General features: G+C 42.4%; 1 long non-coding RNA gene across 1 annotated transcript; it reads right to left on the bottom strand.

Annotated features, from left to right (window-relative positions):
- Nucleotides 1–6,433: 6,433 nt before the first annotated feature.
- LOC138657914 (uncharacterized) lies at nucleotides 6,434–7,899 on the bottom strand. Its single transcript, XR_011317254.1, has 3 exons — nucleotides 7,751–7,899; nucleotides 7,612–7,658; nucleotides 6,434–7,293 (listed from the first exon to the last, which is right to left on the bottom strand). It is a non-coding gene; the product is annotated as an uncharacterized lncRNA (long non-coding RNA).
- Nucleotides 7,900–13,884: the final 5,985 nt, after the last annotated feature.

The raw sequence follows: 13,884 nt of genomic DNA on the forward strand, positions 1-13,884 counted from the left end.
TTGCTTTGGAGCCCAAGCTGTTCAAGTTACACCACTGCACATGTTCACCAACTCCCAGTGCTGGCAGAATCCGTACAGTGTGCAAGCTCTGTGAGGAATTAGAAGTCCGCAGTCACATAAAATCACTGCAGACTTTAATTTCAAGCTTGGACAACTACTTTAACCCCTTAACCCCCTGGCCAGTTTCCATTTTTTTGCTCCCCTTCTTCCCAGAGCCATAACTTTATTTTTCCGTCAATATGGCCATGTGAGGGCTTGTTTTTTGTGGGACAAGCTGTACTTTTGAACAACACCATTGATTTTAACACATCGTGTACTGGAAAACAGGAAAACATTCCAAGTGCAGTGAAATTGCAAAAAAAGTGCAAGTCCACCCACCATGTTTTCCATGTTTTTTTTTTTAACTATGTTTATTAAATGCTAAAACTGACCTACCATTATGATTCTCCAGGTCATGACTAGTGCACAGACACCAAACATGTCTAGGCTCTTTTTTATTTGTGGTGGAAAAAAATTGCCTCATTTTCCGAAACCCGAAGAGTCTCCATTTTTCATTATCTGGGGTTGGGTGAGGGCTTATTTTTTGCGTGCCGAGCTGTTGTTTTTATTGATACAATTTTGGTGTAGATACAATATTTTGATTGTCACCTGTTGCATTTTATTGCAATGTGGTGGTAGCCAAAAATGTAATTCTGGCGTATTGAATTGTTTTCTTGTTACGCCTTTTAGCGATCGGGTTAATTTTTTTTTTATATATATTAATGGAGCGATTCTGATCTCTGTTACCAAATATGTGTATATTTGAATTTTTTTAATGGTTTTATTTTGAATGGGGGGTGATTTGAACTTTAATATATTTTGTTTTTACTTCATGCATGATTCAATAGTGTCCATGGGAGACAAGAAGCTGCAGTACTTTGATCACCTCTGCTACACACAGGCGATGGATCAGATCGCCTGTGTGTAGCAGAAATGCTCACCTGCTATGACAAGGGTGGTGCAATAGTCATGATGGACACATCCGACTATATGAAGGAAGTACACAGACAACTTATGGACACAAGCTACTAAAAGAAATTGGAGTCGGATCCTACACAGGACTATTACAAGGAACTAAACAAGTTGGTATCTTGTCTGCCTGATGAATCCATAAGAGCAGACGACCTGATACCAGAAGGTCCAAGAACAGGAACATTCTACAAGCTTCCACAAATCTGGAAATCCAGGGAGACCAATTATTTCTTGTGTGGGCACCCTTACTGAGCAGGTATCTGGATGGGTAGAGGCTATTCTTAAACCATTGGTAAAGGATACACCCAGCTTCATTCATTCAACTGTCCTATTGAATAAACTATCAGCAATAGGTCCTCTACCAGAAGGAACCATCCTGGCCACAATGGATGTGGAATTTTTGTACTCTAATATCCCATACCAGGATGGATTAAATGCCTGCAAATTCTTCCTGGAAAACACAGGAACTGATGCTGATTCTGTGCTGAAACGTATAAAATGAATCTTCACCTGAAACTACTTGGAATTTGACAACAAGATCTATCTACAGGAGACTGGCACAGCAATGGGAAATAAAATGGCCACACAGTATGGAAATCTTTTCATGGCCAAGCTTGAAAGCGACTTTTTGTCCTCATGTCCCATCAGGTCTCTGGCCTACTACTGCTACATTGATGATATTTTAATCATCTGGACGTAGTCTGAGCAACAGCTAAAGACGTTCCATGAACAGTTTAATCAATTTCATCCCACCATCAACTTACACTCAACTACTCGTGCACTGAAATTAACTTTTTGGACACCATCATTAACCCTGCTGTTCTGTTCGGTCTGGGGAGACCTATTTTGAACTTTGGTATTTTTTGGGGTGTTCAAGATGCGGTTCTGAAACTTGTGGTTGATTGACTTAAATGAGGATGGGTCGGTCGGCCACGGGTTTCAGAGCCGCATCTTGAATATTTTAAAGAATATTGAAGTTCAAAGTCGGTCATTTTTGACCAACAGAACAGCAGGGTTAAGCTGCAGAACTATAAAATAGAAACATCCCTGTATCAGAAGCCAATCGACCGCCCAACATACCTTAAATGGTACAGTTTCCATCCAAAACATATAAAAAAATCTATTGTCTACAGCCAAGCCATCAGATACAATCTTATATGTTCCAACCCCATGGATAGGGATGAAAACCTTGGTTGCCTCAGAAAGACCTTTTTGAATCAGGGCTACTATTCAAGAACAATTCAAAACCAAATTACAAGAGCAACTAGAATATCAAGGAATCACCTGCTACATTACAAAGCTAAAGAAGAAAATAATCAGGTGCCTCTAGTAGTCACATACAATCCAAATCTGGAGGTGTTAAGGGGAGCTGCACGGAAATTACAACCTTAACTACAAAAAGATGCCCACTTACAATCCATTTTTCCAGACCCCCTCCCCTGTTGTGAATTCCGCTCTTGGGCTCCCTCCGGTGGTTGTAAGTGGCACTTTTGTGAGTTCTGCTCTTGGGCTCCCTCCGGTGGTTTTAAGTGGAATGGCTGCTCCTTGGATTTAGCAGTCTGCAGCTGCTTCCACTGATCGTCTTTCTGCTCGGCTATTTATGCCTGGCTCTTCCTTCAGCCAGTGCCACTTGTCAATGGTTCCTGGTTGGATTCACATCTCTTGGATTTCCCTGATATCCTGACCAGTTCAGCAAAGATAAGTCCTTGCTTGGCTCTTTTCTGTCCACATGTTGTGGACTTATTCGTTCTGTGCATTCTATGTTTTGTCCAGCTTGTCAGTATGGATTAATTCAGTTTAGCTGGAAGCTCTGGGAAGCAGATTTACCCTCCACACCTTTAGTCAGGTGTGGAGATTTTTGTAAACTCTGTGTGGATTGTTGTAGTTTTTAATACTGACCGCACAGTATTCTATCCTGTCCTATCTATCTAGCTAGACCGGCCTCCTGTGCTACATCCTGGTTTCATTCTGTGTATGTCTTTTCCCTCTCAACTCACAGTCATTACTTGTGGGGGGCTATCTATCCTTTAGGGATTTTCTCTGAGGCAAGATAGTTTTCCTGTTTCTATCTTTAAAGGTAGTTAGTTCTTAGGCTGTGACGAGGTGCCTAGGGAGCGACAGGAGCATCCCACGGCTACTTCTAGTGTTGTGTTGAGCTTAGGGACTGCGGTCAGTACAGGTACCACCTCCTTCAGAGCTCGTCCCATGTTGCTCCTAAACCACCAGTTCACAACACTCCCCATTACTGTGTTTTAGGCAGCCCCCAAATCTAAGAAGTATCATTATCAGAAGCTCCCTTTCCTCTCCAACAGCTGCAGGTACCTGTTATCTGGTGGCCTTGGAGCAGCATGAGACGTACTCTGGAGAAGGTGGTCCCTGTACTGACCGCAAACCCTGAACCTAGCAGCGCAACTAAAAGCAGCCGTGGGGGGTACCTAACACTCCCTAGACCCCTCGACACAGCCTAAGAAACTAACTACCCCTAAAGACAGAAACAGGAAACCTATCTTGCCTCAGAGAAAATCCCCAAAGGATAGATAGCTCCCCACAAATATTGACTGTGAGAGGAGAGGGAAAAAACATACGCAGATATGAAATCAGATTTTAGCATAGGAGGCCATACTAGCTAAAAAGAAAGAATAGAACAGAGTACTATGCGGTCAGTATAAAAACACTAGAAAATATCCACCGCAGAAAATACGGATCACCACATCTGACTAAAGACATGACGGGTATATCTGCATCTCCAGAGAAATAGCTAGGCTGCAAAAAATCCTTCACAGACCAAGCTGGACAAGACAAAAACATGAAAATGCACAGAACTATAAGGTCCACTGCAGGTGGACAGCAAAAACAAAGCCAGGACTTATCTTTGTAGAAAAATACAGCAAACTGGAAAGACCAGCAGGGAAGTGAATCCTTCAAGAACAATGGACAACTGGCACTGACTAAAGGATCCAGCAAAGCTATATACCCCAGTCAGTTTTGCAATTAGTAGATACACCTGTCCACTCCTGCAGTCCAGGCACAACTGCATTACCCTCTACAACCACCGCAGGGAGCCCAAAAGCTGAATTCACAACAGGTACCCTTACTTGCAACCAGAAAAAATGTAAAACCTGTTCATTTATAATGACCATGGACAAGCTAAAGATTGCCAATTCACATCAGGACTACAAGATCCCAGGTACTTTCAGCTGCATCACATCTGTGGTGTACCTAATTGTTTATACTAATTGTCCAACTCGGGGTCTGTATGTGGGGGAGACAGGGCAAAAGCTTAGAGCAAGAATTCACTCTCATTTCCACAGAATAAGAGAAAAAAGAATGGATCTATCTGTGACCAAACATTTTTGTCTCCCTGATCACAGCATTATGGACATGAAAGGTAACTTCAAATCTAAGAGACAGAAGAGTCTGGGAATATAAGCTGATGATGACCTTTGACACTCAGTGCAGGAATGAATGTGTCGCATGGATTTACCGTATGTCTTTTTACATCAATTAACGAATTTGCTCCTCAGATCGTGTGGGGGCATCAATCAGAGGACAATAAAACATTCACACTCCTTATCAATGAACTGTTCAAATATTTATGGACATAACTATCACTCACATAATGGGAGTTCTGCTTCACGTCACCTGTCTTATCTATGGCATTATTTCTGTGCTGTGTTTTGCATAAATGCGATTCTTCAGAATTTCTATTAGTCTATGCTTGATGAAGGACCTGAGTAGTCTAGAAAGCTTGCAATGTGTTACCATCTTTTCAGTTAGCCATGAAAAGGTATCAACCACTGAGGACTCTCAATTCTAAATATTTTTCTAGCTGAATTAAGGCCATAATAATGTAAAGTTTTAAAATTGCAAAATGTTCAAATTTTTTATCAAATTTTCGATATTTTCAAAAATGTACGCAAATCAAATCGACCAAAAGTTACCACTTATATGTAGTGCAGCATGTCCTGAATAAACAATCTCATCACTGGAATATGTTGAAGAGTTCCAGAGTTATTACCATATAAAGTGACACTGGTTAGGTTTCTAAAATTTGGCCTGGTCAAAATTTGGCTCTGTCACTAAGGGATTAAATTTAATTGTTGAGCAAAAAGATTTGCAGGGCTCTGGTTTGGCAGTCAATCCGGTAATCTGTGGATGCCAGATCAGAACTGTGAACTTACCTACCGGCAACCCTGGCGCTTCTAATTAGTCGTACTGCAACGATGATATTGCGCCAGGGATAGAAACATTACAGTTAAAGGCAAAAAAGTATCTTTGAGGCTATGTGCACACATCAGGATTTCTTGCAGAAATTTCCTGAACAAAACCAGACATTTTCTGCAAGAAATCCGCATGTGGATTTTTCGCGTATTTCTCGTGTTTTTTGTGCGTTTTTTTTTTTTTTTTTTGCTGATTTTTGGCGTTTTTTCCGAGAGGTTCTGGGATGCAATAATATAGTGGGAAATCCAGAAAAAATCCGCAAAATTAATGAACATGCTGCGTTTTTTTCCGTGATGCATTTTTTTTGCGAAAAAAAAAACATAACCTGCCCAAAAATTGCGGAATGCATTCTAAATGATGGGATCCATATGTATGCGTATTTTAAGCATTTTTATAGCGAAAAAAACGCAAAAAATCTGGAACGTGTGCACACAGTCAAACATACGAAAAAGCAAGTGAGCAAGCTTGAAAGTTTTTTGTCTAAAGTGTGTTTTATTTTAAGTGTAGGGCTTTTGGAATCTGGACCTTAGAAAAAAGTGAGTTGTATAAATGTACTGATTTATATTTATTTCCATGTATTCCAGAATTTCTGTGCGATTCCAATTAGTAAAATTAGCTCCATTTTTAACAATTATAACCAGTGTACATCTTGTCGCATGTATACATTCCTTGACTAGCCGTTTTAGAGTGTATACTGCTGTACAAGATGCAGGGGTGGGCTGGGCATGGGGGCATATGACCCCCAGGTCGGTCCCTCAGCAGCTCGTTAGGGCCGCTCAGCCACAAACTTCTTGTAATGTAAAAAATATATATATATATATATATATATATATATATATATATATATATATATATATATATATATATATATATAGTGTAAAAATATATATATTCTTTTTAATCCCTGAAGAAAAAAAATATTTTCCAATAAATACATTTATGCAAATAAAAATAAATAAAAGTACACATTTGGTGTCGCCGCATCCATAACGACCCACTCTATAAAACTAGAAAATAATGAAAAAAAGTCATCAGCTCACCCGTAATGCTGGTATCCCATTAGCCAGATCACGCATGGACAAGGCTGAGCAGCCAGTGTGGAAACAATAGAAGGTGTAGTCCAGCGGGATCCAATGGGGAAAAACTTAGTATTAAAATATAGCTTTTATTAGGCCATATAAAAACATGACAATAGGAATAATAATTTTTATATAGTGTCAACATATTCCGCAGCACTTTACATTATAGAGGGGATTTGTACAGACAATAGACATTACAGCATAACAATAATCACAGTTCAAAATAGATACCAAGAGGAGTGAGGGCCCTGCTCGCAAGCTTACAAACTATGAGGAAAAAGGGAGACACGAGAGGTGGATGGTAACAATTGCTTTCGTTGTTCGGACCAGCCATAGTGTAAGGATTGGGTGTTCATATAAAGCTGCATGAACCAGTTAACTGCCTAAATATGTAACAATACAGACACAGAGGGCTAAATAACTGCAAAAAGTGTATGAGAACATGATGCAAGGAGCCTGATTATGGTTTGTTTTTTGAATGGGCCACACAGGGATTGTTAGGTTAATGCGTTGAGGCGGTAGGCCAGTCTGATGAAATGCGTTATTAGGGCACGCTTAAAACTGTGGGAATTGGGGATTAATCATATTAAGCTGGGTAGTGCATTCCAAAGAATGGGTGAAGCATGTGAAGTCTTGGAGACGAGAGTGGGAGGTTCTGATTTTTGAGGATGCTAACCTTAGGTCATTGGCAGAACAGAGAGCACGGGTAGGGTGGTAGGCTGAGACCAGGGAGGAGATGTAGGGTGGTGCTGAGCCATGGAGCGCTTTGTGGATGAGGGTAATAGTTTTGTACTGGATTCTGGAGTGGATGGGTAGCCAGTGTAATTACTGGCACAAGGTAGAAAACAGCCGCACTCTCTCAGGTTATATGTTGCAAAAAGTGATGTATTTATTCACATGTGTTGAAACTTTAGTATATATACACACACAGTAGGATAAGAAACGGAGTAACGTTTCGACCCTATTCCGGGTCTTTCTCAAACTGCAAGTAAACACAAACTACAATTAGTGTTATGCACATATAATGAAGCACGTGAAGTTAATATTTACAAATATATATACAACTATATTTACAGTCAATAGTACATGAATCCCGTTATAAGGGAAAAGTTCCTTAGGTACAGAAATGCACTAAAAATCCTACCGATGGTCTCTAGTGGATTAGGTTATTTATGGAAAGTCATGCTCATCAAGACTAGGACCGGAGACATGCTGGTAATGTAAGTTAAGTGGTCAATTAAATGATACCTAGTGGTGGACCTGATGTGTACTGGTATAGATCACCGCCTGAAGTACTGACCTGTGATATCGGTAGTGGACGAAAAAGAAGTTAGGTCCCTACAAGGGCTGTGGATAAAAGAAGAGAAGGGGATCCCGTGTAAAGAAATGTATAATCCGTATAGCAAAGTGGTGGTACGGGGTATAAGGTAACTACCAACCTCCTCCTGGTGTGGTGCTGGGGTATCCGGCTTCGTTGAGGTGTGTATGCGCACATTGGTAGCAGTCGTTCTATTTATAGTGCCTGCCGGCAGTAAAGCAGGGCCATGTCAGAGGGAGGTGTGGAGCGCGGTGTGCGCGCTGTGCTGGCGGCGCCTGCGCAGTTTATGGTTTGAAAAGGAGGCTTGGAGTCTCTGAGGTAGCTCCGCATAACTGCACGATGCGCACTGGAACTCCGGTATGAAGCTCGCGTCACGGCGGCTGCGCAGTAAGGGCTAGCGGTGTCAGTAGCTGAGCTGAAATTGCGCACGTGCAGTGTGCGTTAGTGAGACATCAGGAGTCTTGTGGATTATCATTCTCCCATGTATATAAGTGCCTGGCATAAATCAATGGCTGGGCTGCGTGAAAGAGGCTGTTGGCTATTAAAAAGAGGGCACAGAATGTATGGTGAAGGCTGATCGGGATTATGCCTGGTTGGGTTATTAAAGTGGAACCAAAATGTGAGTGGTAGGAAATTGTGTCACTCCGGATGATTTGTGTATACAAAGAGAAGAGGAGGGGCCTAAGACTGATCCTTGAGGAACCCCAACAGTAAGGGGAAGGTGAGAGGAGGAGGAACCAGCGAAAGATACAGTGAAGGAGCGGTCAGAGAGATAGGAGAACCAGGCCGATGGAGTGGAGCATAGTGAGGAGGAACTGATGATCCACAGTATCGAATGCTGCGAAGAGATCCAAGAGAATTAGCATGGAGTAGTGACCATTAGATTTAGCTGTTAGTAAATCATTGGAGACTTTAGTGAGGGTAGTTTCAGTAGAGTGTAAAGAGCGGAAACCATATTGAAGAGGGTCGAGAAGAGTTATCTGAGAGATAGCGGATAAGATGGGAGTGGACCAGGCATTTGAGGAGTTTAGAAATGAAGGGAAGATTAGCAGCACAGTTTTGATCGAGGGATGGGTTTTTTAAGTAATGGATGTATGATGGCATGATTAAATGAGGAGGGAAAGATACCGGAAGAGAGAGAGAAGTTGAATATTTTTGTTAGGTGAGAGGTGACAGCTGGGGAAAGGGTCTGGAGATGTGACGGAATGGAGTCACTGGCGCAAGTGGTCGGGCAAGAAGATGCAAGGAGCCTTGATTACTTCCTTTTCTGTAACTGGTTTAAAGGAAGAGTTAATCCACCAAAATGAAACCGCACATAACAGCATGATACACACAGTGCAGAATTTGCGACCAATGCGTTTCGACTCTAGGTCTTAAAGGAAACCTGTCACCCCCAAAATCGAAGGTGAGCTAAGCCCACCGGCATCAGGGGCTTATCTACAGCATTCTGTAATGCTGTAGACAGGCCCCCAATGTATCCTGAAAGACGAGAAAAAGAGGTTAATTATACTCACCCAGGGTCCGTCCCACTGCGGTCCGGTCTGGGGCCTCCCATCTTCTTACGATGACGTCCTCTTGTCTTCACGGTGCGGCGCTGGCGTGCGCCGGAAAAGGTCAGAGAGGCCCGGCGCCTATGCACTGCAGTACTTTGCTCTGCCCTCAACAGGGCAGACAAAGTACGCCTGCGCCGGAGCCGCAGCGTGAAGTCAGGATGAGGATGTCATCGTAAGAAGATGGGAGGCCCCGGACCGGACCGCGACGCCCATCTGACTAGAACAGAATCGGCACCGCCCCTGGGTGAGTATAATCTAACCTCTTTTTCTCATCTTTCAGGATACATCGGGGGCTTATCTACAGCATTACAGAATGCTGTAGATAAGCCCCTGATGCCGGTGGCCTTAGCTCACCTTCTATTTTGGGGGTGACAGGTTCCCTTTAATCGTGGTCTAGAGTCGAACGCATTGGTCACAAACGCTGCACTATGTCTATCGTGCGGTTAGGTGCGGTTTCATTTTGGTGGATTAACTCTTCTTAATGTCATGTTTTTATATGGCCTAATAAAAGTTGTATTGTAGTACTACATGTTTTTCTCATTAGACCCTGCTGGACTACACCTGCTTCTATTCTATAAAACTATTCCACTCTCAAAATAAAGCGATGCAAAAATGTTTTTTTCTATAAAAGTTTTCATTGTGTAAAAGCACCAAAACATAAAAAGATATAAATGAGGTATCACTGTAATCGTACTGACCTGAAGAATAAAGTGGTCTTACCAATTTTACCACACACGGAACGGTATAAAAAGACAAAAATCAGTTCCTGAATCACTGTTTTTGTTCACTCTGTCTCCCAAAAATCAGAATAGAAAGTGATCAAAAAATGTCATGTGCCAATAAATACGTCAACTCGTCCCGCAAAATACAAGCCCTCACAAGACTCTGTGGACCAAAATATTTTAAAAAACTGTGGTGATTAAAAAACTAGTTTTTGCAATAAAAAGCATCTTTTAGTGTGTGACAGCTGTCAAACATAAAAACCCGATATAGATCTGTAATCGCACTGACCCGAAGAATAAAGTTGCCTAATCACTTATACCACGCGAGGAATGGCGTAAAAAATAAATAAAATCAATTATTCACATGCTGTTGATTTTTTTTTTTTTCATTCTGCCTCCCAATGATCGCAGTAAGTGCTTACCCAAGGATTTCCGTGTAAATCTCTCAAATACGTGATTCAGACAGAGCCCCCCGGCAGAAAATTCCCTGTAATGAGGCAGATGGAGGCACTGTGGAAGCCGTCTAACCTGTGATCCGGTGGTGTCCGTCTTTTTAGGATTGCATAAAAGTGCCGTCAGCCACAGTTTTGTGCACTTCTGAAAAGGACACCACTGAACAGAGTCCAGACGGAGTCCAGAGTAAATCTGCTGCCTCATATAGTGAATGGATCCCTTGGGGGTTTCATCTGCCACGTCAGAGATTTAGATGGAAACCCCAAAGGGGTCAGTGTAGAACACCAGATAAATGTGATCCCAAACGTTATGTAAAATGTTTCCAATACAAGCTTTCACTCAATCCACAAAGAAAGCCAAGTCCCCTCTCAGATCTGTCATCTGTTAAATGAAATATAGGGGGCTTCCACGTTGCTGGTAGCACAAAGGCACTGTAAAAATGAAATTGCTCCTCACCCACCAAAAGAAATTCAGCAAATTCTCTGCTCCCAAATCCAAATGCCCCCTCCCTTCTGAGCACAAGTGTGCCTAAACCACATTTGGCGCCCACATGTTTGGCATTTCTATAGTGATGAGAGCCCGCCTAATTTACATGTGCGTGTCTCCAGAAGCATGGGCTGGGCATAATGTTCTGGTGACTGCAACATACTGATCACTACAGTGTACTGGTCACTACAACCGCAGTTTGCAATTTTCACTCTGTAACATCCACTGCTGCCTGTTTCTGGGAAACACCCATGGAGTCAAAATCGTCACTACATCTGTAGATAAATTCCCAAAGGGTTATAATTTCCAAAATGTGATCACTTGAGGGGGAATTCTGCTTTTCTAGCAATTAGGGGCTCTTTATATGGAATCGGAAAACTAGGAAAATCTGCGCCCAAGGATATAAATAGCGCTCTGTCCCTCCTGAGTCACTCCATATGGCAAAGTAGTACTGTACAGCCACATATGGGGTATTTCTACATTCAGCAGAAATTGTGGGACAAAGTATAGTGCCATTTTTACCCATTTCCCGTTGTGAAAAATGTAAAACTTGGGTCTAACCTACAATCTTGGTGGTAAAAATGTAAATTATTTTTCTTCACTGCCCATTGGTATAAAGCTCTGTGACACACCTGTTGTGTCAATATAATCACTGCACCCTTAGATGTAATTCATTGAGAGGTTTAATTGGTAAAATTGGTTCACTTAATGGGGGGGTCTTCTGTCTTGGCACCTTTGCCAAAGTAACATGGCGCCCTCAAACAAGTGCAGCAAAAGCTGCACTGTAATATGTGCAAGTTTCCATCTGAACTTTGCACTGTGCCTCAAAAGTAGTGAAAATACAAACTTTGTAGCTAAAAAAGATTTTTGTGGGAAATTTTTTTTTTATTTTTTATTTTCACAGCTTAACGATGTAAGGGTATGTTCACACGTTCCTGATTTCCATCCTTTTTTTTTCAGGACTGTTTTTTAAAAAACTGCAGCTCTTGGCAGAAAACGCAGGTCCTTTTTTTGTCCTTTTTTGATGCGTTTTTTGATGCGTCTTTTGATCCTTTTTTTTATGCAGTTTTCTATGCAGAGACTGTGTGTTTCCTAGGAAGCTTTTTAGGGCTAAAATGGCTGAAAATACCCTAACCCTACCCCTAACCCTACCCCTAACCCTAACCCTATTCTAACCTTAGTGAAAAAAAAAAAAAATTCTTAATTTTTTTATTGTCCCTACCAATGGGGGTGACAAAGGGGGGGGGTGTCATTTACTATTTTTTTATTTTGATCACTGAGATAGGTTATATCTCAGTGATCAAAATGCACTTTGGAGCGAATCTGCCGGCCGGCAGATTCGGCGGGCGCACTGCGCATGCGCCCGCCATTTTGCAAGATGGCGGCGCCCAGGGAGAAGACGGCCGGACGGACACCGGGAGGCCGGGTAAGTATAAGGGGGGGAGATTAGGGCACGGGGGGGCATCGGAGCACGGGGGGGCATCGGAGCACGGGGGGGTGACATCGGAGCACGGGGGAGGGGCATCGGAGCATGGGGGGGTGGGATCGGGGCAGCCACACTCCACCCACGCACTTCAGCCCGCTTCCCCGCACTTCCTGCTGCAGCGGTTCTGCACCACGAACCGCAATAAAACCCGCAGATCTATTTTTGATCTGCGGGTTTTACTGCGGGTTTGACCTCACAATGGAGGTCTATGGGTGCAGAACCGCTGCGGCTCCGAAAAAAGAAGTGACATGGTACTTCTTTTTTCCCGCAGCTATTCAGCGCGGCTTTTTTTTTTAAATTCAGGATCATGTGCACAGTGGTTCCTGTTTTCCATAGGGTACATTGTACTGTACCCTGCATGGAAAACAGCTGCGGAACCGCAGCGGCAAAAACGCTGCGGTTCCGCAGTAAAAAACGCACTGTGTGAACATGGCCTAAGTCTGTAAAGCACCTGTGGGTTCAAGGTGCTAAGTACACATGTAGATAAGTTCCTTAAGGGTCTAGTTTCCAAAATGGTGTCACTTGGGGGGTTTCCACTGTTTAGGCACATTAGGGGTTCTCCAAATGTGACATGGCAACCGCTAATTATTCCAGCATATTTTACATTCAAAAAGTCAAATGGTGCTCCTTCCCTTCTGAGCCCTGCCGTGCACCCAAACAGTTGTTTTCCCCCAGATATGGGGTGTCAGCACACTCAGTTCATTGACACCAAACATGTCTAGGTTCTCTTTTATCTGGTGGTTAAAAAAATTCCAAAGTTTTCTAAAAAAAAAACGCAATTTTCTGATACCCGTAGTGTCTCCATTTTTCGTCATCTGCGGTCGGGTGAGGGCTTATTTTTTGCGCACCAAGCATTTTGATTTTTTTTTTCTCGCTACACCGTTTAGCGATCAGGTTAATCCTTATTTTTATTGATAGATCGGGCGATTCTGAACGCGGCGATACCAAAAATGTGTAGGTTTGAATTTTTTTATTGTTTTATTTTGATTGGGGCGAAAGGGGGGCGATTTGAACGTTTTATATTTTTTTATATATATATATTTTTAAACACTTTTTTAAAATTTTGGCATGTTTCAATAGCCTCCACGATCACGTGACTGGTGTCAGCGGTGCGCGTACTTCCGGCCATGCTGCCAGCAGCACTTGCTATGCAGTTGTCAGTTTGACAGCGGCATTTAACTTGCTAATGGGCACGGCCTGATCGCGATTCCGCTTGCACCCATTGTTGAAAACAGCTGACATGTCGCTGCTTTGAGGTGGGCTCACTGCCGGAGCCCACCTCAAAGCAGAGGACACTGCCAGCTGACATACTATTCCGTCAGCTGGCAGAAAGGGGTTAAGGGCATAAAAATTAAAAGTTTGAAAATTGTGAAATTTTTGCCAAATTTCAGTTTTTTTCACAAATGCAAGTCATATGAAATTTTACCACTATCCTAAAGTGCAATATGTCACGAGAAAACAATCTCAGAATCACCAGGATCTGTTGAAGCGTTCCAAAGTTATGACCTCATAAATTGAACAGTGGTCAGAATTGTCAAAATTGGCCTGGACAGGA

The sequence above is a fragment of the Ranitomeya imitator genome, chromosome 1 (genome assembly GCF_032444005.1).
Source record: "Ranitomeya imitator isolate aRanImi1 chromosome 1, aRanImi1.pri, whole genome shotgun sequence".
In the NCBI taxonomy this organism is placed as follows: domain Eukaryota; kingdom Metazoa; phylum Chordata; class Amphibia; order Anura; family Dendrobatidae; genus Ranitomeya; species Ranitomeya imitator.